The sequence below is a fragment of the Canis aureus genome, chromosome 4 (assembly GCF_053574225.1).
Source record: "Canis aureus isolate CA01 chromosome 4, VMU_Caureus_v.1.0, whole genome shotgun sequence".
NCBI classification, from domain to species: domain Eukaryota; kingdom Metazoa; phylum Chordata; class Mammalia; order Carnivora; family Canidae; genus Canis; species Canis aureus.
The window spans coordinates 46,918,202-46,943,800 of record NC_135614.1 but is presented as its reverse complement, the minus strand read 5'-3'; the positions used below and the strand labels follow the sequence as shown (position 1 = coordinate 46,943,800).

The window sequence follows — 25,599 nt, the reverse complement described above, 5'->3', positions numbered from 1 at the left end:
GGAGGGGATAATAGAATTTCATTGTTACTGTTTAGAGGAAAAGCTAGATAGCACAGTACTTTACAATATTGAGTGCATTTTTGAGTAAATGAATTAATGAATGAACAAACATTGAAATAACTGGCTTTTCTCTTTGGGTGTTTTACTATTTGTCCTCATGTTTGTTTGATATAATTATTATCTTTCAAAAATAAAAAGTGAGAGTTGGATCATCAGAAAACATGCATTAATTTTCACAATTTAGTTCTCTAAATTGTCCTATGAATCAGATATAAGGAAAAAGTATTAATCTGAGTCTCAGTCTCTTTCATCTACATCCTCAGTGATTTTAAAGGACGACTTGTTATTTGACCAACTGAGTCTGTCTCCAGTATTTCCAATCACGGGAAGCTGGATGTATCACCATACCCTCTGAGCTTCAATTAATTCATTTATTAAATGGAGATAATTATACCCAGTTTAGAGAGTTAGTGTGAGATTTAAAATAATTACATTAAATAAAGCATTAAATAAAGTATTTATATAAGTAGCATGAATACTATGTAACTAATATTGGTTATTGTTATTAATACCTTTAAATTTTAAATAATTTCACTTAAAATAGATTAGTTTTCAGTAATTAGCTTCTTTATAATCTCTGTAGGTTTTTTTTTTTTTTTTTAAGATTTTATTTATTTATTCATGAGAGACACAGAGAGAGAGAGAGGCAGAGACACAGGCAGAGGGAGAAGCAGGCTCCATGCAGGGAGCCAGATGTGGGAATCAATCCCGGGTCTCCAGGATCACGCCCTGGGCTGAAGGCAGCATTAAACCTCTGAGCCACCCAGGTGGCCCTCTCTGTAGTTCTTTAATAGATAATGGAACTTTTCAAAATGTCCATTCTTCTCTAAAGAGACTACCTCAATTACAATAGATTTATGGATTTGCTGGTGTGTATAGCCAGCATGGCACACCTTGGCTTTGCTGATTGGCTCCATTCTGGGTTAGTGTCTTTTCTTCTGACCAGGGGAATTAGCAAAATGGATTTGATACCTGCTGAGTTGTGGTTCATCCTGTGCCTGTCAATACTGCTTAGGGACTTTGTGTATGTTTTCCATAAGAATGCTTTCAGCTTGTAGTTCAGCCACTAGTTGTTCCTATTCTGATTGTTTCTGTTTGTGGCTTAAATTATTCCCATCCAAATACTGGCTTCACATCTACCTTCATCTCCCAAACCAATATTATAGTTTAGTCCAGTCTCTCAACAGAGTAAAACAGAAACTTGGTGTAGGTTTTTTCTGTTCGTACTTCCTGAGTTCATCTCTCACCACAAAGGTACTAAGTTTGACCAGTACATGTCTTTTACATTGTGAGAAAAAAAAGTTTTTTAATCTTCCAAATATGAACTATAATTTCAAAGAATATAATTTTATTTTATGTAGCACAACCCCACATATAGGAACTTAATTACTGTTACTCAAAGGAATAACTTCTGATTCTTTTATTCCTTTAAAACATAATGAAAAGGGTATAGTTAATGAAGCCACAGGATTCTGAGATTCAAATTAGTTCTCTATTACAGAGTACACCAAAACAAAGAATGTTTAGAATCTCTATGAATTTCTAACAATTTGATGACTGAACAGTAAGAGTTTAAGTTATCAGTCAAAACCATCTCAGATAGCCACACTCATACATTTTGCTTTAATGTGAAGTAAAGAATAAATAGATTGGTTATTACATGGACAGTGCACACCTCAAAACCAAATGTATCGGAAGAGAGTTTAGATACTCATATGAGTGTAGGCATTCTTGCAACGTTTATTTTTGTTGCTATTGATTTGTCTTAAGATAGATATATTACCAGAGTTTTTACCTAGGTGTAACAATTGCTTCTCCTTTCCTTTTTTCATTTCCATGGAAAAAAACTCAGATAGCAGATTAATCAACTAGTCAAGGGAGAGTAGGTATTCAGAAACTGAATAGAGTCATAGTCTTGTGTGAATACTAGTCAGAATAGGAAAGTGGATTTAAAAAGTGATTAACCAGGGGGTTGATAGCTCAACAGTAGATAGGTAGCTCAGTCAGTTGAGTGTCCACCTTTGGCTCAGGTCATGATCTCAGGGTCCTGGGATGGAGCCCCACGTTGGGCTCTCTGCCCAGTGAGGAGTCTGCTTTTCCCTCTGACTGCTCATGCTCCCTCTCTCTGTCTTTCTCAAATATAAATAAATAAATAAATAAATAAATAAATAAATAAGAATAAATAAATAAAGAGTGATTAACCAAAGCCATGAATGAGAAGGCAAGTCCATATTCAGAACAGCCTTCTAAAAGAACAAACAGGTTGCCAAAATTTTCAGCCAAGAGTTCAGTTAAGAGTTAGTTCCTATTGTATGGAACGTCCAAAGGGCAAGGAGATTAAACGAGAGAGTTTTCAGATTTAGCAAAGTCAGATCAGGCAGCAAGAATTGAATGCCTCAAGCAGATAACAGGATAAAGATAGCCATACATTAAGACTGTTACTGGTAGAAAAATTATACATGATTATATCCCTCCATAATGCCTTTATATTCTAATATCAATAAGCATATAGAGACTTACAAATATATATATATATATGATATTTATGTTTGTGTATGCATCTGTGTGTATATTTCCTATCTTCAGGTAACTTAAACTTTGGATAAGAAGGTAATATGTATACTTTGCTGGAGTTCTTTAGGAGAGAGGTCTTTGTATATTAGGTTATTCTCTCTCTCAATATTGATGTGTCTGGTCTCCTTTATAGTTCTGTATTGAAAATGCCTCTTCTCTAGGGTGAATTGAACAAAAGGTGATATACTGAGAAATAAATATTTTTCTGCTTATTGTAAGCATTGTTTAGTGAGGGGGATGGCCTTGTTAGAATGGAACTAATGGGCTTCATTTTTATCCCTCAGTTTTATTTGTTCTTCCCTGACCAGGCTATCTAAGGGCATCTATCTCAGTCACCAAACTGGGGCACCACAGTGGTTCCCTAGAGATAACTCAATCCCAAACTTTTCTATTTTTTTTTTAAACGTTTCTATTTTTAATAGGTGTAGACTCACCTATTTCACTCCTAGCTCTTAGAAATCTAGATCATATTTTTTCAAAGGAATAACTGTTGAAAAACAAAGTAGATTTTTAAAAATCTATCATCTGATAAAAATATATAATCTTACGGAATCCAGATCCTCTCTCTAATTTCCTACCTGCTTCATCACAGACCACTTTGCTTGGTTCCATTTGTGGATTTTCAGGCTTTACTTACTTCTCCACAATTCAACTTCATGTGGGCTAGTTTGCTAAACAAACGTAATAGCTATGTTAGCCTGAAATAAATTTCAGTTGTACCAATTTTCAATTGGGGGCAATAGGCAATTGGGGGGCTCCTTAATACCTTCCAGTATCTATAATTAGTAATGGTGCCTGGGAGTTGGATCCCAGGAGAGCTCAGCTGGTCTGTATTAGTCCACACATCCAAGCCCTTGGTGAAAAATTTGATCATTCTGCAGAACAGCATCCTGAATAGATCCTGAGTACCTGTGGGATTTCACCTTTTAGCTCCTGATAAATGCCATGCCACCAATCTCTCAGATTCCCCATGGTGATGAGTTTGTTCCTCTGGTATACCACCAAAGGACTGGTGTTCTTTTTCAGATCCCTCTTATTACTTCCTTCAATATGTGACACTTTCGGTCCCAAAACTATATAGCAAGTAATTTCTAACACAATTTCTAGCCTTCTAACACAAGTACTTGATCATATTTCTTAATGAAAACCTGTTCAGTTTGAATTCATAGACTTCACTATAGACCAAAAAAAAAAAAAAAAAGTAATCTTTCCTCATCTCTACCACTGCAATAAAAAATTAACTATTAAAATATGTTGTTAGATGTCTTATTTCTCTTAATTCCCTGTGGGTTTATTCTAATCCATTAAGAGAAATCTTGAAGGTAAAGATTGGCCCTCAGTGTCACTATAAGAAAACTCCTACCTGAACCCATTGCAAAAGGGTCGATTATTCCCAACTAACAATATATTATATTAATATATGTAATATATATAATAAAATATTTATTAATTATTTTGTTTAAGTTGTGCGTGGATGTGGGTTTTTTGTTTCTTTTAGTGTTTATTATTTGGAGGATTATGGAAGAAAGAAAAAAACAACTAACAGCATCAAAGGGCTTATCTCCTAGCAGCTCTGAAGAAATGTATGCAGAAATAAAAGTATCTATGTGGAACTTTAAAAAGGATACATTTGAGTTGAACCCATTAATTTCTTAACTTGTCACAGGAAAAAAAATCTGTCAAATTATTTTTGACATTCTATACAGTTTACTTTTATAATTAGTGCTTCTATATTCAGGTTGCTGAATTAGGTCCATTTCTGAGTATTTTATTCTTATAGAACATGAGTGATTACAGTGGAAACCAGCAAGGAAGAAGAATTATAATTGGATAAAAAATTTAAAAGACTGAATTAATTATTGGGAACTATAATTAATCAGGGTTATTCTTCTCAAGGTTAACACTTTAAAAAGTATTTTACAGGTAATATAAAATGTTTCACTTAGTTAAAACCTATTATAATGATGATAATACACCTTATCACAAAGATGGAGTGAAATCCCTTTTACACAAAATCCCTGTTTTGTTTCATTTTCATACCTTTGCCCTAACATGAATCCAATGGTCAGCCAGCAGCACAGAAGGCAGGATAATTGGTTTTGGAGTATTATTACTTGCTTATGGAACTCAGAGGGCTGCGGGCACAAGTGACACAGTTTTTAGAACTGTTATACCAATTCCTAATGGACATCTGTCCACTTCCTCAAAGGCTTCCACCTTGCCTTTGAACTGCCTGTCTAACATATATTCAAGAGAGGCCCTTTACTGGAGTACCCAGGTTTTTTTAAACAGGTTTACATCTAGAGTCTAGAATCTCTTTTCTTTTTATTTTAATTTTATGTTGCAGGGAATTGCACATTTGCCTAAAAGTAGATAGGCTCTGTATATATGGAGGCAGACATATGTGGGAAATCTCTGTGCCTTTCTCTCAATTTCACTGTGAACCTAAAACTGCTCTGAAAAGAAAATCTTAAGAAAAAAAAAGTAGATAGATACTATAATGAATCCACCTGTGCCCTTTACTCAGTGCCAAAATCATCCATCTATGAGCGATTCCACCCCATCTACTCCATCCATATCCTTTTGAAATTAATTTGGATAATGGCAGACATGACTTAATTTAACTATTAATAATTTCAGTATGTAAGTCTAAAATCAAAAACCCTTTTTGTTAGCATAACCGTACGTACCATTCATAACTAAAAATGAGTCATTCTTTAGAATGATCAAATACATTTAATGCACTCAAAAGGGAACTAGAATCTTTAGTTTAAAAAGAAACAGTTTTCCTAAAAGTCAACTTTTTTTAAAAAAAATCTTACTTTTTTTTTATAGTCAAGTAAGCTCATATATGTAATGCTTTTTGTAATTTCATCTTTGGAACTATTTGGTCTATATGCTTCTGTCTACCTGTTTATCTTTCCATTTGTAAATATGAATAAAGAGATACTTCAACTTGCATTTGCTAATGTAAGCTGTTGCTAGAGAGTGGGATTCAAGTTTATTTTTTTCAAAAATTGTATGTCTGTGTATATGTACACACACCTGCTTTTGGATATTGTCTGAACTTCTAATGAAATATATGTACGTATGTGCATATATATGTTTTCTTTCAAAAATAAATTCATTTATAATAATATAATGGAGTTACCTGTCATTACTAAGTTCAGGGGTATAATTTAGAATTTTAAAAATGTATTCCAGAGATGCCTGGGTGGCTCAGTGGTTGAGCATCTGCCTTGGGCTCAAGACATGATCCCAAGTCCGGGGATGGAGTCCTGCATCGGGCTCCCTGCGAGTAGCCTGCTTCTCCTTCTGCCTCTCTCTCTCTGTCTCTCATGAATAAATAAATAAAATATTTAAAAAATAAAAAGTATACTCCATATGACTAAATATATTGTATATACTTATCAGAACAGTCTTGTTATCCAACAGTGGCAAATGACTCCAAAATATCAGTAGCCTAAAATAACAAAGGTTTATTCCTTGATACTTTTGTTGAAGATCTGCTCACTGTAGTCCTTTAGGGCTCCAAGTGACTGAGCAGCCAGTATCTTGAAAGTTATTGGTTGCCATCCCAAATGGAAGTGAGAGAGAGAGAGCTTTGGAGAGGCTTGTGAAGGTGAGTAAATGCTTACCAAGTCACTGTAGTTCAAAACACATTGGCCAGACCCAATCGTATGGTCAAATTCAGAAATAAAGAGCCCGAGACGTGCTTTGTATCATACATCTAAAAGCAGTTAAGAGCCAGAAATATTTGTTAGACAGCACTAATGTTTACCACAATAATGCCATAGTTTTCTACACGAAAGAGTTACTAGTTCAGATACATATTTTTTTCTCTTTATGTCTGATTTTTCAAATTTTGCCTACCAAAGCTGCTATGGCATGGGCCAGGAATAATGAAATTTTCCTCAAAAGGACATACCAAAGAAAGACACTAAAAACACTTGGGAGCAAAAGAAGGTGGACACAATTTCATACATAACCAACTTTCATGGAACCAAAGTCTATTGTGTGCCAGACACTGGACATAAAGACTGAGTGAGACACAAATTATTTCCCCAAGAGCTTCATGGGCCAGTTGAGGCACTATAACTTTCAATAAGAATATAAGAATTTATCTACTCTTACCATGTGCTGTCTACCTGGAATGGTAAGTTAGAGCATCAATGCTGTATGAATCCCTGCCAAAAGGAAGTCAAAGAAATTTGTCTCCATTCCATTTGGAAGTTTTTCAGACATCTCCTTTTCAGTCATACTGACAAAAACTGAGACAGATTCCATACTTAGTAGAAATCTTCAGAAGAATCATAGTGACTTCAATTCTCTAACCTATTTCTAGTCATGCTTCAATTTCAGTAACACTGAACTTTTTAATTAATTTTTCCAACTTAGTTTTTTTTTCTTAAAAGATAAGGACAGATGTTAATTATCATTTTTTAAGATAAGCTCAGCTATAAATTACTCAATACTGAAACACCTAAAGATAACTGTCACCTTTTGGGCATATGTCCATGCAGGTAATTTTCTTTGTGTATGTGTGATTTTTTATGGATTACATTGTGAGTATCATAAGGCACATCTTGGACACTTAATGTACTTTAATTAGATGTATGATATAATGTAAATGTCTACACTTTTAGTGTGTGAATTGTGTACAATTTTATATTTTATATAATTTCCTTAATTTTTAAAAATTTTTACTGAGCACTTATATTGATTCAAATATTCCAGCAAATGTAAATAATATTGGGTTGATTACAACTATAAGTACATATAACCCTCAATTCTACTTCTTTTAGATAAGTTACTAGATGTGAAATTTCTAAGTCAAAATGTATATGCATATATAGACTTTTGCTGTTGCATGCCAATTTATCTTTCAACCTGTATAGCAGTGTAAATCCCACCAGAAATAAGAACACTTTTTATCTTAGAAATTTTGTATTTTAATTAGCAAATTGTATGTGGCTGCTAGTAAAATACCCAAAATTATAGGGCTTCTGTTGCAAACAACAAAAATAATAATAATAAAAAAAAGAAGGTTGGAAATATAATTTTTAGCTGGATATATTGCTGCTTTCAGCAGTATAAGGTACTCCCTAATAAGGAAGCTGTGGTAAATTAATAATAGGAAATTTACAGTTTCTGTTAAAACATTGCATATGCTCATACATAAAGAAAAATATATTTAAATCTTTATCAATAGGTTAAAATTATTTGCTGTTTTTTAATTAACTTTTTGATCAAAAATTATCAATAGTTTATAATTATTTTTTGGCAAGTTTAAAAAAGACCATGAGATTAAGTAAATTCAGGCTACAGGAATAGATATCTAAAATAAGAAGAAATGAGTATCCAATAATTTCATACAGAGATAAATTCAAATGTATATATATAACTAGATTAATTATTGACTGTACCTTTATTTTCTCTACTGAAAAATAATAGTAATTTATCTATTTAGCAATCTAAAAAATGATAATTTTTAGAGTATTTTGAAAAATCACTGGGAGAAATGAACTGAAAGTCATGATTGAAAATGATAAATGATTTTTCAAATTACAAAGTCACTTGTGGCAGGTTCCCTAATAGTTTAATCTACTCTTATAGTACCTCTCATTATACCTTTTAATAATAAAATATCCCTGAAAGTAATTATACCTTCCATTTGGTTTCTTAGAGCCCTATCTCTGATAAACCTGTTAAACACAAGAAAACACACACACACACACACACACACACACACACACACACAAGCCACATAATAAGTATGGGTATGTGTTTTTCAAAATTATTAATTTTGGGAGTTTCAACATGGTGGAGCCATCTTGAAATTCCCATGTTTTACAACATACTTTCTATGGAAGAATCAAGTTAACAATGGAGCAAAGCAAAGTGGTACATAGGTGGAAAGTTCTGAGATGTAAATAAATATAAGATCAAGTGCTACTTTTTACTTTAGATACTGGGTAAATTCCTAAATCCTTTGGAGTTTAAGATTCTGTAAAGGAAAATGTAGGAAATATCTGATTTATAGTCTTGGGTAAGAATATGGATAGTGAGAGATACAAAAATACTTTGTGCATAATAAAACTATTCAACATGAGATGATAATATAAGTATCATATTAATGAAATACTAATAAAAGGAGAGTCATTTGCTACACATTATTTTTCTTGGAGGTAAGGGGCAAAGTAATATAGTTTGTTATTAACTATCTAAGTAAATTTCCAGAAGACCTCAAAAATTATTTATTCTCACACTTCCTGGGTGACTCTTAATTTCAGCTCAGGTCATGATCTCAGGAATCTGAGATCATGCCCCATATTGGGCTCCACACTCAGTGGGGAGTCTTCCTCTCCTTCTGCCCTTCCCCTGGCTCATGATCTCTCTCTCTCTCACTCTCTCTCTCTCTCCCCCTCAAATAAATAAATAAATAAATGAATAAATAAATAAATAAATAAAATCTTTAACATAATTAACCATGAAATGCAGAAATATGAAGAAATGGCTTACCTTCAATTGCTCTCCTGGGAGCCTTGGGACTCAATTATAGAAATCTATAAACAAGTTTTAATTTTGCATAAAATTTGATATATTTCACGAATATGTAACTATATTATGAACAACAATACAATATTAACTTTTAAAAGCACTCTTGAAATATAGAAATATATAGCAAATTGAGAAATATATAGTAAATTGAGTTAATTTTTCACTTAAACTACCTTCATTTGAACTTAGAATTGGGTAGCTGTTTTTTTTTTTTTTTTAATTTTTATTTATTTTATGATAGTCACACAGAGAGAGAGAGAGAGAGAGAGAGAGAGAGGCAGAGACACAGGCAGAGAGAGAAGCAGGCTCCATGCATCGGGAGCCCGACGTGGGATTCGATCCCAGGTCTCCAGGATCGCGCCCTGGGCCAAAGGCAGGCGCCAAACCGCTGCGCCACCCAGGGATCCCGGTAGCTGTTTTCAATAGTAATTTTCAAGATTCTGCCTTGAATTTCAATTCCAAACATGTAGTATATCTCCTCCACATTAGAGTGTGGAGCTTTTCTAGTAATAGTCCAGTGATTAATGCTTTTAGCATCTTCCAATCCCGTTTCCATCCAACTCCAGTGAAGAAGCCAGAAAACACACTAGATAGTTCTACAGGGGGAATTTAATATAAATAATTAGTTATGCAGATGTTAGAGAACTAAATCAACACAAAACGACCACTGAGGTACTCCAGAGACCGTAATCGCAAGATGTAGCCACCATCTCATGAGCTGAGTGAACAAAAAAAGTATTTGGGGATATCAGAACTGGGAAAATTGGAAGCAGAATTCCACAAAACTGGACTCAGACATATGAGAGGTAGTTTCTACTCACCTGCTGCTATTTTCTTGGGGGCCCTTAGAACTGAGAGTCAAGACTTAGAGGGAGAATGAATACTGCCCAGGTGATGCTAGTATCTCTATGGGATATGAGGTTGGTTAAGGTTTCTTTGAAAAAATTGGAAGCTGGGAACTAATTGTTATTGCAAAACCAAGAATAACTTATCAAGAAAGTTTGAGAGTCTTGTTCTTATTGTTGGTGCGCTGAAATACGATTATTATTGTTTGAGTAGTAACTGCTTCCTCTCTTCTCCTGTTACCCTCCCTCCTCACTAAAGTAAAATGCTGACCAGTACAGTTCTAGAACCTCTTGTGATTCAAAATTAAGAGAATGGGAGGAGGTGGTAAGAACTTTAAGAAATGAGGAGAAAAGGGTAAGATGCTTCTAAAAAGAACAATTCTAACTACAACAAAGAGGATAAAAAAGCAGAAAAAATATAAGCAGACCAGAATTGAGGTAAGAGGGTTTTATATTTCAGGGTTCGAAGGACTTTAGAATGGATATGAGGTAAGAAAAGCTGAGATGTTGGAAGGAAGTGTTTCTAGCAGTACTGGTGTGGGAACTTCATTGTTCTTCGAGAGATGAAAATAAAAGTTAGAGTTCCTTTTTAGTTACTATCTTCTAGACAGAGTCAACTCCATGCAGAAATTAAGTCACACGCATCTCAGTATTTATTTAGCTTCCAATGAATAGAAGCTTCATTCATTTTTAAAATTCTGTATAAATACCTTATATATTCCTTTCTATGTAATGTTTACATGGTATTTCACACTTATATTAACCACAGACAGAAGACCACTGGAATGAAATTCTTCTTCATGTTAAGGAAAAGAGGTTAAAATCATGGAAGAGAAAGGATGAGTTTCACTAGTCAAAAATAAAACATTATTAAAGTTTCAAAACAATTATGCTTATGTGTGTCCTTTAATTAATAAAATGTGAGCACAATTAAAAAGAAAATATGATAATATTTAAATGTTAGTAAATGTCACAATGATTAATCATATTGATTATTTCCTACTGACATCTCAAAAAAATTTTTTTCCCACTGACATCTCAATGAAAGAAAACATTGACTCCAATCATGTTACTTAGAAATAACAAACACCTTAAAAACCTATGTTCAAAAACACGGTTAACAAGCAGTTTTCAAACTTTTGAAAAGCAATTGAATGGAAAGTAGACGCTGGGTCTAGCTTGTGTTGCCACTATAGAATCTTTTTTAAAACTCCCTTTTTTGCTTTTGCCTTGATTTTTAAGCATACCTGTGACTGACAAGGCTTTCATCTCTGTACTCTTGTACAAATGTACATTAAAAGTAAAGTGAGCCGGCAAACAATGGTTATAATTTACTTTCAATCAAAGAGTTTGCCTGACTTAAACCATTTTAGGTTTTTTAGAACCTTGAATAAGATCTCCTAAGAGGAAGCTTGCTCATCTAGACAGCAAAGCCTATGACAAATGATAATAAATTTGGGAAGTGTTTTGATACAACGTTGTAGAAAAAAAATGTCACTCTCCAGTTCCAGCTTTATTCTACTAAACATAGGACTTTGGGATTGTTACTGACTTTTCCTAAACTTGAGTTACTTCATTTGCTTAATGAGGAAACTAATAATGCTTCTGTTATGGATTTGCTAAAAGAATTAAGTGAAATAATGGTTATTTTAACTGAAACATAACTACTACTTAGAACTTTAGTTCTATTATGTACTCAATATTTTAAGTAGTGTATTTTCTTTTGTATGTATGTCACCTATTCTATCTGTATAGAACAAGAGAATTGCTGGGATTCCTGAAGACTTCAGAGTAATTGATCATTTCTGTTCTTAAGAAATGTCTTTCCCCACAAAACTTGGTTATGGAATTTATTTCTTTTTAAAACTTAAAATAGGTTTAAACAAATGTTTTCATATTCAATTATACACCTCAAAAATTGCTTATCTGCTTGATATTAGTGAGGTTTGAAATTACTTATGTATCTTTGAAAACAAGACTTTTGACCCTAAATATTTTAAGTATTGTTATTATTACAGGATAATCTTATACTCAAAATGCAGTGCTACTAATAATAGAAAAGCTGTAGAGTATGAAAGTTCTCCATGTACCCACTCCATAGGAGCAACCATTTTTCACAAAGACTCCCATAATATTTTCCTCTCACTTCAGCATTATTTATGGCAGGCCCTCACTCCTCCAACCAACCAAGTGAAATATTTTACCTATACTCTTTCTTTTTGCTTTCTGCTTTCTATTTCTTCAGCCTATAGTGCTTTCTTCATTTTAAAAATGCATAGCATTACTGTTTTCTACGCTTCAGAAAATACACATATGTACACACATGCAAGCATGAACGCATCTGAAAAATTTCAGATTACCACCTGTGATAGAATCAGAAAACATACCTGGAAGAGGTGTTAGTGAATGTTAACTTACACCCCTTTATCTAGAAGAAATCAAGAACCCAAGGTCACTAAATAACAAACCCAAGGTCACTTGAAGACTAGACAGAGGACTGCTTTGCTTTCTTAAACCTGACTGCAACTATTTCCAAAGTAGCATGTTGAACATTGATCTAATAAATCTTGTTCGAGCACCTTCTATTTGCCTGGCACTTTCTCAGGCACATGAGATATAGCCATAGAAAAGAAAAAAAAAATAAATGACAAAAAGTCCACCTTCACATTGTTTAATGGGAGAAAATAACTAAGCAAATAGATATTTAGTATCATGTCAAGAACATTCACATTAAATGAACTACACATCACCCAGGATAATTTGTAAATGCAGAGATTCAGTGAGGTGCCCGAATCTCTGCATTTCGTCTTGACTATAAACTCCTGGGGGAGTCCAGTGCCTATCTCTAGCTCTCTTTCTCTCCATCTCTTTCCCTGTCTCTGTCTTTCTGTCTCTATCATCTATCTATCTATCTATCTATCTATCTATCTATCTATCTATCTATCATCTATCTATCATCTATCTATCATCATCTATCTATCTATCTTCTATCATCTCTCTCTCATCTATTAATTCATTTTCTATCTATAATGTCTCTTTCCATTAAGTGTTATATTAATAGAGCACCTATTATGCCTATTATTCAGAGAATATATCAGTGAGCAACAATAAAAATTTCCTTCCCTTTGGAGCTTACATTCTAGTGGTAAACTGACTTTCTCTCATCCCTTCCTTTCTTTTTTTTTTCTTTTTTCACTTTATCTAAAATGAGAATTAATAAGTGAAAAAGCTGTCACAGGAATGCACATTATCATTTCTTTAATTAAAAACTAAAGTTAGAACTTTTCTTTTCTTCCAGTTGAAGGTACATTTGATGTGAAGGACTGGTTTGACAATAAGGATTAACTTTGCTAATTAACTTATTCAGTTCATTGAACTAACTCTGAAGCTGTAAACTTTTGACAAATGTATATTTAAAGCACATATGTAATATACCTCACTTCTGGAAAATACATAATTTGTAACTTTAAACAAATGATAATTAAAAATTTAGATATCAATTTAAAAATGTATGAAGACATTTTCCAAAATTCTTTTGGAGAATACTCAAAACTACCATTTTGAAACTCACTGTGCTAGAATTCTTCCACTTTAAAACTAACTGAGGAGGGGGAGGAGGGGCTCAAGGCTCCCTTGAATTTACTTCCTCCCTTACTAGGAGATCAACACACATTCCGTAAAATTGTTTTCTAATGGAATAAGTGAAAGAAAAGAATGTATTAAAAAGATTTGAAATTTACAAAGTTTTTATATTCTTTACCCTTTGTTTATAGTTCATGCTGTTCTTCCCCATGAGAAGGGCTTCTTACCCTCAACATTATTGACATTTTGGAACCGGAAATTCTTTGTTGTGAGAGTAGTCCTGTAGTGTATATTCAGCAGCATCCCAGCTGTGAGATATCAGCCACAAACCCCTCTTGGTTATAACATTTAAAAAATGTCTCCAGATAGTGCTAAAATGTCACCTAGGACAAAATCATCCCAGGTTGAGGGTTTACTGTGCTATAGGAACAAGATATGTTGACTTTCTTCCTGATAAAGTAATGAGTAGTCCACTTGGATCTGCTTATTCCTGGAACTAAAATGTCAGCAAACTTCTCCACTTACATTCAGTCATCCCAGAACAAAATAAACCTTTTAAAGATCTATTGTCTTGGCATTAGTGACTGAGTGTCTCACACGGGGAGGCAACTATTTAATGGAGTCTCTTCCTTTGGGAAATTTCCTCACATTCTACATCTAGTTAGTTCATTTATTCTTTCAGAGATATGTAATTGTAGTTAGCATGCAACTGCTAAGCAGATTAGTTTCCTGAAAATTAATTCTAAACATTTAATGTATACAGTCAGGGTAAAATTAATTACTTATTCCTATCACCACTATAGACAACTATAGGTTGATTTAACTCTAGAATATGATTTTTAAAATGAAAAATGCTATGACATTTGGTGAAACTGTTTTGAGTAGAAAAAATCCACATCAATAGGCTGTTTAATGTGATGCAGATTTAATCACAGCTCTAAGAAAGTAGGTGCCAACTGTCTAAATTCCAAAGGGAGGAGCTAGACTATACAAGCAGGACTTACAAAGAAAGAGACAGCTTAGAAACTAGTCTTGCCAATCTTATAAAAAGTTTTATTTGGAGGGTCCAACAGGTTGGAAGTAAAACAACTTCTTAAAAGAGTTATTTATGATGGAGAATGGATAGATAACTTTCACTTCCTCTCAAACCTAGATAGAATAACCATATGAAGATCCCAGAGATGTGACTCTTACAGCTTAGTGGGATGGTGGATGGTGTCTAATTAGCTCCTGAATAAAAAGGCTACCACAGAGGATGCCTGGATTGTCTTATGGCCTCAAAGAACAGAGCTGTGTTTGGAAGAAACAGGTAGATGCAGGTCAAAAGTGACTACATGACATCCCACTGTAGGAATATTGTCTTAAGGCTGATTTCCTAGACAGCATATGCCCAGTGGCAACTAACCTCAGCAGAAGAGACTGAATATACATAATGAGGTGCAGAACTGAGGTGAAATGGCAAATGACAAACTGAAGGAAAGGTACCACCCAAGTAACAGGAACCTCGAGGACAGGAGGTAAAAGGGCACTCATGAGGAAAAAAACAAACAGACAAAACACCTTTAAATAGCTGCCACCTCCAGAAAAAACCAACACCCCATTCCACATTGTCAACCCTAAAACATCTTTCCTAATGTCATCCTTAATCCCTCTGTTTCAACCCTGGAGAAGCCACAGGCAGCCTAGAGAATGAGGGAAGAGGAGCAGCAGTTAGGGAATCAAAATTACAAAGCCAACCACATGTCCCCATCCCAATATTGGGAGAGGTAGAGGAAGGTGGAAGCTGGCAGAAGAAGGTCCATTGGGAGGAACTTATAACTTTGACCTTCTGAGATTTTGATCAGTACCAGAGTGGGCAAAGTCGTTACTAAATGGAGATGATTTTTATGACTGAGATTGAATGAAAAATGGCTTGTTGGGTCAAAGGAAGGAGCTAAACTGAGATTTGCCCAAGATTTCTTTTCCCTTTCTATTTTTTTTTCTTTTTTTAAAGATTTTATTTATTTATTGGACAGAGACAGAGAGAGTAAGCACAAGCAGGGGGAGCTTCAGAGGGAGAGAGAGAAGCAGGTTCCCCACTGAACAGGGAGCCAGACCAGGGGCTGGTGGATCCCGGGATCATGATCTGAGCCAAAGGCAGACACTTAACCAACTGAGCCATCCAGGGACTTCTATGTGCAGAAGAACTGGTTGCATGGAAGGGATTTGAAGAAGCAGTCAGGGGAAAAAAATCAAGTTGTTTTCTGATTACACTCTCTAAGTCCTGCTTGCTCGACATCCAAGCTATGTACAAGCAAACATTGAACAGCTTATTCAGTGATAATCCAATTGACAGCTTGATAGTATAATACAGTATCACTTTTATGTTGCTATAAATTACATATTGCTTGCTCCTTCATCACTCAGACAAAAACACTCTCGGTTCTTTTTCATCATAATATAGTGAAATTTTGCTGTAGTGCTGTACAGGATTTATCAGTCTCTACTTTCAAAGAACAAGAAAAGAAGAGAAGACCACACACAGAAACAATTCAGAAATGCTTTTTTTATTATTATAATAAATATTCCCTAAACACAGTATAAATAATTGATTCAGGTACACATTGATGATTGATGTTATAATTCAATCTCTGCGTTTTGATTATAACATAAACCAACTGGATTTCTTCAAAAGAAAAATAATACTCAAATCAATCTTGCCTTATTGGTATCCTTAATACTCTACATGCAATTACACAGCTTAGAAAAATGTCACATTCCAAAAGCATTTATTCTTCCAATGGATATTCAAGAGAGAAAATTCTCTAGAAAAGCAAATTAGGAATGAATGCTCAGGTTGGAAGTATATTTCAGCCAAAGGAGAAACAACTGTCATTTTCTAAGGAGGTAGCTTACCTAGTTAGTGAATTTTATATACTATTTATTGGTAAACCTAAGTTCCAGACTTGTAGTTAAGACTTGTACACTTGGGCAGCTATTATTACTATCAGATATTATTATTATTATTATTATTATTATTATTATTATTATTTTGACTACAAAAATTAGTTAGAGGCAAGTAGAGGAAAGAAGAGGAGGGAAGGTAGGAGAAAGAGAGAAAATATATATTTTTTTTATTTTGTTGATTGATTGATTGATTGATTGGATTGGTTGATTTTGAGAGGGATAGGATGAGAGGGAGGGTAGAAGGAGAGGAAGAAGGAAAGAATCCCAAGCAGATTCTATGCTGAGTATGGATCCTGGTGTAGGGCTGAATCTCACAACCCTGCGATCATGACCTGAACAAAAAATAAAAGTCAGACACTCAACTGACTGAGCCACCCATGCACTCTGAGAAAATCTATTTTAAATGTGGCTGAAAAATTCTAAGGTGGTCTCATTTAAGTATAGCTGGATCCAGGTGCTCAAGTAACATGAAACTATCTCTACATTTCACCTTTTCTCACTTCTTGTTTTGACTTCAAGTTCATTCATCATCTATGTTGACCTATGCAACTAAAGCCTTGCATTCTTTAGCTCCAGGTTTAGAGGAGGAAAGTGTTTTTTTTCTCCACACTCTTCTGTCTCAGATTAGTCCTTAATAAATTGGCATGGATTGCATACCCATTTTGAATACATCAGTGTGATCAAGTGCATGGTATATGATAATTTTCCCGGTCTGGAACATATGCCCACTGTGAGTTATGATAGGTAGAACCAGCTCCAGATAAACCATAGGGAAGGGGAGTCTCCAAACAAAATTGTTGAGGGAAGAAAGGAAACTAGGTAGATGAAAACAAGTTCCATTTAAAGTGATTTATGTAATCTCTTAGGATATATTCTTTGTATCAGTAAAACAAACAATATATATAAACTCTACATGTTTCATAGGGTCATTATTATATAGCTCGAATTAGATCATAGTTGTAGAAATATATCAAAGAAGTGTTAAGAAAAATAATTTTATGTAGTATGGTAAACTAGCCCACAAATCAAAGAAAGCTATTTTAAATTGCCCAAATGTTGAGACTAACTAAATAGTTCTTCAATGGAGGGTTTTGTGATATTTCTCTCTGTGTATATCAACAATTATTTTGTTTATTGGTTATAAATACTGCATTAAGATGATATATATTCAGTTGTTACAGTTCCTCAAATATATAAAAACTCTATGACATGAATAAGCAATAATGAAATATTGGGATTCAATAAATTTCTGGGCAGTCACAAGGCAAATATTTTTTGGAGGGTGGGAACACTATTTCTTTTTTCCAAGGATGACAGCTGGTACAATGAAAAAATATAAACTTGAGATTTGAACAGAACTGCATTTGAGTTTCTGCTTTACCATTATTCATGTCTGAGATGTTGGACAGTGACATAAGAGATGATAACCAGCTTGTGGGTTGTTGCTGAATTTTAAAGATAATGTATGCCATAGAAGTTTTCACACAGTAGGCACTCAACCAATGGTGATTTCATTCTTTTTTATTATTATGTAGTTATCATTACTCTCGCTAGTAGTTCTAGTTAATGAAATGCTTTCAAAGGGTAAGGTAATGATGTGGGACTCGAGTTGAGATGAACAGGCTAAATCCTTGCTAAATGACCTTTGCTGTATTTCAGAAAAGTAGGAGTTGGAGTTTGATAGGAGAAACAGAGCCACTGTAAGTGATGTAGAATAAGGGATTTTTAAATAGGGATTAGACTTTATACAACACTGGGAGCTAGTAGAGACAGTTAAGGAAGAGTTCTGGGTGTGGAGAAATGAAGAACACATGGGAGCCCATGTCTGTCTCTCACCACTTGGAGTTGCTGCCGCAGTTGCTGTGCTCTGGTCTTCACCAAGTTGTAACCCATTCGATCCAGGACTAGCAGACACTGAAGGAGGAGATAGGGTGGGAGGTGAAGGATTGATGGGTCTAATTTATGTCCCATACCAATGGAGTAACCTATCAGATCAGTGACAGTATGTCCAAACAAGGCCACTACACCAACAACTCCAAACCAAAAGAGGAACCGAAAAAGTAGCACTTTGTGGTTCACATTATCAAGGGGGAGAGCAATTGGAAATGCTTTCATCCTATTTTTTTTTCGACTGTTTACTTTTAAATAATTTCAGTTTACAAAAAAGTTGTGTTGTACAAACAACCTCATTGTATCCTTCACTCAGATTCCCCCATTTTGTCAATTTGCGTAATCTTTTCACTCTCTCTCTCTCTCTCTGTGTGTCTCTCATGAAAAAATAAATAAAATCTTTAAAAAAAGAAAAAAAAAACAGAAAACTAGCTGTGTTACAATAATATTGTCTAATCTCCAAAACTTATTTAAATTTTACCCAATTATTACAATAATGTCCTTTATGGCCCCAAAATTTAAAAAGTAAAGAGATCTGGCCAACATTCAAGTCCAGGATCACCTGTTGAATTTTGTCATCTTGTCTCCCTCGTCTTCTTTGCTCTGAAGCAGTTCTTCAGGCTAACTTTGTCTTCCATACCCTCATGATTCTTTAAAAGGATAGTAAGTACTTTTGTATTAGTATTAGTATTAGTCTGAGGAGTTTGTAGAAGAGCAAGAAATGATGTTGTGTTTTTTCTAGTCCATTAGATGAGCTGCTTCTGCCTTCTCTCATTTTTAAGATCTATTCCTATACATTATATTCACTGGTGGTATTATTGCAGAAGATTTCTGTTTCCTTGAGACTACCGTTGGCAACTGTTTTCTGTAAAGAGCCAGAGAACAAATAGTTTTGACTTTGCAGACTGGGTCTCTGTCACAGTTACTCAATCTGCTTTTGTAGCATAAATATATGTAAACCCCATAGTCAATACATAATGAACTTGTGAGACCGTGTTTCAATACAACTTTATGGATATTGAAATTTGCCTCATATGATTTTCACAAATCACATCTTATTACTCTTTTTTTTATATTGTTCAGCGATTTTCAAATGTGAAAATGCTTATTTGCTCCCAAGTCATACAAAAATAGATTGCAGTCCATCGTTTGCTAAACCCTCCTCTAGACCCGCTGGTATCAATACTTGAAGCTGCTTTCTTCCTCATCATAGCTTCTGTATCACACAGATATCTCAGCTGGAAAGGCCATCTTTGAATGTTCTCTTTGCCATTGAATGGCCTGAAATGTGTGAAGGGAAATCAGAGCTGTTTAACTTATATTTATAGAAACTGATTTTTTTATTACTCCATATTTTTTCCTCTAGTCCTCTTCTTGTACGTGAGTATTGTACTTAGAACTAATTTTCATCTATTGCACATTAAACAATACTATTAGTTTGATTAATTAATGCATAATACATCCTGGAGACTAATTTGTTTACTCCTAGTGGACTCATTAAGACTTGCTCTATGAATGTGGGATTAGGTTTAAAAAGGGAATCACCTTAGAATGATTGACTCCTGTGTCTGTTTGGAAAGAAAAAAAAAATCTGACAAATGAAAATCAAGTAATCTATATCCCTCTCTTTAACCATAAAAGAATATTAAAGGATTTCTAATGTTTCATGCATATAACTTGACTTGCTATGGTGATATTGTAGAGTTGCATGATTTACTTTCAAAAATTGATCATAGAAAAAGCCAATTAAAGCAGTGTGCTAATATTTTCCTCCATAGGTGAATAGAGCAATGAGCGCTTGCATCTCGGCTTTAATTCTGCATGCCAGTGCATATTTTAAGTTTAGTATCTTGCCACCCATGTTAACATTATTGCCCCTCATGCAGGAATAAAGTAGCTTCTAATAAACAAGACTGCTGTTAGGTGAGCCCCAGCCAGCAAGCATTGTCAAAGGCAGGAGAACAAGTTTCTCGATGATATATTTTTGTACTATATTTTGCCTTTTAGGAATAGTTTATGCAACTTGGTAGGATGAGATGGTGGGCATAACAAATTGTAATCCTTCCCCATTTTTGTTTCTTATGCACTATTTTTTGGCTGAGTAATTAGATATTCTGACAGAGCCACCATTAGAAAATTCAGAGACACATAGACCTCTGCACCTGTCCTGTGCATTTTTCACTAAACCCTTACCTGTCCCCTAAAACCTCTTCCAAGGTCTTGCCCACTGAAAAGAGCAGAAATCCAGTTATCAGTGCGGGTTTCCACTGCAGATGTGTGCCTGAGGGTTATTTTAGTAAGAGCAGGTTTGGTAATTAGAAATCTTGGTGCTGAGAGTGTACTACAGGGCTGAATACGCAGACACTTCCCTTTCATTGAGAAATCTCTGTAGAAGGTTTGAGGCAGATCTTCACAGCTTATTTTGCAAGAGAGCAAGTGTATTGTATTTTTATTACTTGTGCAGCTCTGGGTCATCTCTGAGAGTGGCCGTGGCGTAGTTTATAAAGAGTTGTCATTATTGCCTGGCTTTGGGTATTTATGCTTTCGAAAATGTGGAGTAAACAGTTTGTGATAAATTCTCTCTGGGCCAAGGTTATTGGAACTCCTTCACTGGAGATATTTAGGTATTGGATAGGAACCCAACTGTCCTATGTGGTTTGGATGCAATCAAGTCTGCAGGCCTGGGGTTGAAGAAGATGACCTCCATAGATAGGCTGGCCTTGGGCTAAATTGTTAAGTAGGCAAAATTCCCAGTTCCATTTGTCATTTCACCAGAATGCCCTCAGGCTGTTCCCTGCCTCCCCAGAGTTCTTCCATCCCTCACTTCATCAAGCAATCTCTCCAGTCTTAACGCTTCGCTCAAAATTTACCTGGTCGGTGGCCTGTTCCCCTGGGACCTCCATGATTGTATAGAGGGGTTATTTAAGTGAAATCATTTTAATAACTTAATAAGTGATTCTAGCTTACTCTCCTATTGCTCCACATCCTGTTCCTTGGCCCTTCATTCACTTAGCATAAGTGCATTTTAGAAGAAGTCTACTAGAACCTCAGTGTCTTCATGTAAAGACATAACTCCAATGACAAATATTTCAGATACTATGGCAGAGAATGAAGAAAGTATTATGGAGGGCTTTTCACTCTTAAAACCATCTCATAAGGAAATAGTTCCTGAGAAGAACCAACGCCTTCTCTAATAGTATTATGCCTTCCTTTGTTGAAAGGTTAACAAATATTAATGCTGACATTCAGAATAATTCTTCAGCAGGTCTCCCTGACTCCTTACAAACCAATGCGTGGTAAAGGGACAGGAATGATAAAAAATAACCATAATACAAATTTCAAAATTAATTAAAATAACAAAATAAAAAAGGCTTCCAAAGGCAAATTCGGAAGGAGAAATGAGTGACAAGAAGCAAGAGGGAATACACTTACACACGGATTTAGTTGGGCGAAGCTGCTTTTTTCAACCAGAGAGGAAAAGATGAGCAGTTAGGGTTTGTTATGCTAATACCTGTTTTATATGAAATGATTCTGATACGCTGTAGACTAAAGAAGAAGTTGTGGAAGCATAGAAGGGATCCTGACATTCAACTAAGCCATGTATTTGGCCACACATGTATTTTAGAGGTGAGGAATTTGAAATACACAATATAAAACTGATTATGAAATACTATTTTGCTAAACCAAGCTTGGTACACTTACCTGTAAAATTCAAATTATTAAAACAAATGAGGACCCAACAGTATAATCTCAGCACAAGGTCTGGCATAATGTAGGCAATTGATCAGTAACATGTGATTTAAGAAGCAATGATTCTCTTCCCACAGATAATACACGAGGTAGCCCCAGAGTGAAAAGCAATGTGAAATTATTAAAGCTTGTTCACTGTATGAAATATCTATAATCCGTTCATATGTAGGTATACTCCAAAATGTCACTGATAGGGAGGTTTTGTTTTTTGTTTGTTTGTTTTGTGAATGACTGCACTCTGAAGGAAGATAACTGAAGAGAAGAATTAGGAAAGATCTGGGGGAAGAAAATGCCTACAATTGAATTATATTTGGGTGGTTTAGGACAGCAATCTTCAATCTGGATAACAGGAACTCCTGGGTCTACATAATGATTGTTCAATCTTTCCACAAGCATGGAAAGTTTAGAGACTTGATTCGCAAATCCCAACTTATCTAAGAATCTCTTCCTAAAACTGATCTGCCAGGGACCCCCCCACCCCGTCCCCCCCGCCCCCGCTGTTATCCTTCTTTTCGTAATTGCCTTGTCCTGAAGTCACAAAAGAAAGCCAGATATCTTATCCATCCCAAATCCTGAATCCTCTAATTGCATTGCTCCATAGGGAAAAAGCAAAAACAAACACTGCTGGGGTGATAAAGGACTTTTCCAAACATACTTGTTGATGTTGAGAATCAAAATGACAGCTCACCCTCACTGTCCATGTCCTGGAGAGAGAGATTCTCATTAAAAGTTTACTCTAGGGACACCTGGGTGGCTCAGCGGTTAAGTGCCTGCCTTTGGTCCAGGGCCCGATCCTGGGGTTCTGGGATCAAGTCCCCACACAGGGCTTCCTGCATAGAGCCTGCTTCTCTCTCTGCCTCTGTCTTTGCCTCTCTCTCTCTCTGTGTGTCTCTCATGAATAAATAAATAAAATCTTAAAAAAAAAAAGTTTACTCTGTTTAATAACAGTTTTCCAAACATTCATGATATGTGTATTTGAATCAATCATATACAAATGATCATTGATGCTACCTAAATCCTGAAGACGCTGTTTAACCCTCCAAGCCATATATTCATGACTATATACAATATCCCTAGTACAATATAATTTTATTGGGTTTCTTTCTTGAGTTATTTAAATATTTTTTCTCTTATGTTAAAATGCTTGTTTCCTAACATTACTCTATCCACTTTTAAAATTTATTCTGCATTTCATAATTATATCAACAATGCACTAAAAATAAAACCACTAGGTGAAGTTGAAGACGTATTTAGAGTTCTTTTTGTCCTAGAATATATAGTATTATGGATATATTGTCAGAGTAATGTCCTTATTATATATTTAAACTATATATTATGATGAAATCAAATTTTATACAAAATGTTACTCATATTTTACTTTACTTTGGATTTTGAAGTTCTAATGATTCACTTATGTTTTAATACATAAATAAAATCATTTACATGGTTTTTTTATTTATTTTTTTAATTTATTTTTTATTGGTGTTCAATTTACTAACATACAGAATAACCCCCAGTGCCCGTCACCCATTCACTCCCACCCCCCGCCCTCCTCCCCTTCTACCACCCCTAGTTCGTTTCCCAGAGTTAGCAGTCTTTACGTTCTGTCTCCCTTTCTGATATTTCCCACACATTTCTTCTCCCTTCCCTTCTATTCCCTTTCACTATTATTTATATTCCCCAAATGAATGAGAACATATAATGTTTGTCTTTCTCCGACTGACTTACTTCACTCAGCATAATACCCTCCAGTTCCATCCACGTTGAAGCAAATGGTGGGTATTTGTCATTTTCTAATAGCTGAGTAATATTCCATTGTATACATAAACCACATCATCTTTATCCATTCATCTTTCGTTGGACACCGAGGCTCCTTCCACAGTTTGGCTATCGTGGCCATTGCTGCTAGAAACATTGGGGTGCAGGTGTCCCGGCGTTTCACTGCATCTGTATCTTTGGGGTAAATCCCCAACAGTGCAATTGCTGGGTCGTAGGGCAGGTCTATTTTTAACTCTCTGAGGAACCTCCACACAGTTTTCCAGAGTGGCTGCACCAGCTCACATTCCCACCAACAGTGTAAGAGGGTTCCCTTTTCTCCACATCCTCTCCAACATTTGTTGTTTCCTGCCTTGTTAATTTTCCCCATTCTCACTGGTGTGAGGTGGTATCTCATTGTAGTTTTGATTTGTATTTCCCTGATGGCAAGTGATGCAGAGCATTTTCTCATATGCATGTTGGCCAAGTCTATGTCTTCCTCTGTGAGATTTCTCTTCATGTCTTTTGCCCATTTCATGATTGGATTGTTTGTTTCTTTGGTGTTGAGTTTAATAAGTTCTTTATAGATCTTGGAAACTAGCCCTTTATCTGATATGTCATTTGCAAATATCTTCTCCCATTCTGTAGGTTGTCTTTGAGTTTTGTTGATGGTATCCTTTGCTGTGCAAAAGCTTCTTATCTTGATGAAGTCCCAATACTTCATTTTTGCTTTTGTTTCCTTTGCCTTCGTGGATGTATCTTGCAAGAAGTTACGGTGGTCGAGTTCAAAAAGGGTGTTGCCTGTGTTCTCCTCTAGGATTTTGATGGAATCTTGTCTCACATTTAGATCTTTCATCCATTTTGAGTTTATCTTTGTGTATGGTGCAAGAGAGTGGTCTAGTTTCATTCTTCTGCATGTGGATGTCCAATTTTCCCAGCACCATTTATTGAAGAGACTCTCTTTCTTCCAATGGATAGTCTTTCCTCCTTTATAGAATATTAGTTGACCATAAAGTTCAGGGTCCACTTCTGGGTTCTCTATTCTGTTCCATTGATCTATGTGTCTGTGTTTGTGCCAGTACCACACTGTCTTGATGACCACAGCTTTGTAGTACAACCTGAAATCTGGCATTGTGATGCCCCCAGCTATGGTTTTCTTTTTTAAAATTTCCCTGGCTATTCGGGGTCTTTTCTGATTCCACACAAATCTTAAAATAATTTGTTCTAACTCTCTGAAGAAAGTCCATGGTATTTTGATAGGGATTGCATTAAACGTGTATATTGCCCTGGGTAACATTGACATTTTCACAATATTAATTCTGCCAATCCATGAGCATGGAATATTTTTCCATCTCTTTGTGTCTTCCTCAATTTCTTTCAGAAGTGTTCTATAGTTTTGAGGGTATAGATCCTTTACATCTTTGGTTAGGTTTATTCCCAGGTATCTTATGCTTTTGGGTGCAATTGTAAATGGGATTGACTCCTTAATTTCTCTTTCTTCAGTCTCATTGTTAGTGTATAGAAATGCCACTGATTTCTGGGCATTGTATCCTGCCACGCTACCAAATTGCTGTATGAGTTCTAGCAATCTTGGGATGGAGACTTTTGGGTTTTCTATGTAGAGTATCATGTCATC

The 25,599-nt window shown here is 35.1% G+C and overlaps 1 protein-coding gene across 4 annotated transcripts in view; it reads left to right on the top strand.

Annotated features, from left to right (window-relative positions):
- The window catches only part of LOC144312683 (uncharacterized), a 2,041,845-nt gene that overhangs the window by 1,919,326 nt on the left and 96,920 nt on the right, over positions 1–25,599 (top strand). The window lies entirely within an intron of this gene.